Here is a 1,386-nt window from a genome sequence, read left to right as displayed (position 1 = left end):
GCGCGCGCCTGCGTCTGGCCGCTCGCGGCCGCTCGCGCCCGCAGGAGCCGGATCAGCTGCCGACGAGCTCTTCAACGAAGGCAAGATCCAGCCGCTGAAGCCCACCACTTCCATCGCGTCTGCTAGACGGTGGCAGCGTCGTCTTGTCGCCATGCTCGGCTCGTCGCCAGGTCCGCCATGTGGTCTCCTCGGCTTGGGGCCTGGCCGGGCACGGGCACGGGCACGGGCCCGACTTCGACCCGTTCGCCACAGCCATGGCGAACACGTCCAAGGCGGCCACGCCATCCCCCTCAGCGCCGGCGTCAAAGCCGCACCCCCCATGGTCGCGACGCTCGGGTCCGGGGCTGCCCATGGTCGGGGCCGCCCGTGGCAGGCCTTGCCGCCCGCGCCCGCCTACAGCGTCGGCGGCCGCACGCCTCGTCGACGCAGGGCTTCCTGGCCACCTGGACCCCGACTTCCTGGCCGCCGAGTCCTTGACGCTGGCCAAGACGGAGCTCCCCGGCATGGCCTTCGGCTGCGGCGACACGAACGAGGACGACGGGTTCCTGGCGTGGAGGCGGCGAGCGAGGCGGGGAGGCGACAGGTGGGGAGGCGGGCCCGGGCAGAGAAAAAGGTTGGAGAGAGAGGGAGTGGGAGGCTGAATGTGGGCCAAACGCATGCAAAATCTTCTCTCTCCACCCCCAAGTGCCCCCCGGTGGGCTGGGTTTCGCCAGGGACCGCCGACACTATTTTTAGCCAAATCCGGCGAATACTGAGCTCTTGGGGCCCCGACTGGAAGAAAAATTAGGTGCCGGCGTGCAAAAAGTGCTCGTGGGGGGCATCCTGGGGGGCCGGCTGGAGATGCCCTTAGGGCATCTCCACTAGCGCCCCCAGGGATGCCCCCCCAGGCCACTTTTTGGGCGCCGGCGGGCAAAAAATGCTCCACTCGGCCCCTCAGGACCTCACTTTTCGTCGGATTTGACGAAAAACACCGCCGACAAGTGCAGCCCACACCCAGGCTATCGGGGGGGGCGTCTGGGAGCACCGGCGCTTTTGCTTAACCAATCTCTTTCCCCCACGTCAGCCACCCACCCCCCCCTCTCTCTCCTCTCCTCCTCTCTCTCCTCTCTTTTCTTTTTCCTTCTGCCCACCCTCGTCTCTCTTCTCTCAGCTAGCCGCGCATCGACAGAGGCGGAGGCCATGGAGACGGCGGGCCGAGGACCAGGAGGGCGGTAGTCGACGGGGGCGGAGGTCTGGTGGGCCTGGTCGTGGGCGTGCTGCGTCGTGGCGGCGTGCGTGGCGGCGGTGGGGTTGGCGGGTGCCGGCGTGCTGGTGTGGTGGGCGGTGGCGTTCCACCCGGCGCGGGAGCAGCTCTGGATGGTGCCCGTCGGGCTCGTCCTCCTCGGC

Source organism: Triticum dicoccoides, chromosome 2A (assembly GCF_002162155.2).
Source record: "Triticum dicoccoides isolate Atlit2015 ecotype Zavitan chromosome 2A, WEW_v2.0, whole genome shotgun sequence".
In the NCBI taxonomy this organism is placed as follows: domain Eukaryota; kingdom Viridiplantae; phylum Streptophyta; class Magnoliopsida; order Poales; family Poaceae; genus Triticum; species Triticum dicoccoides.
This window is presented reverse-complemented; position numbering follows the sequence as displayed.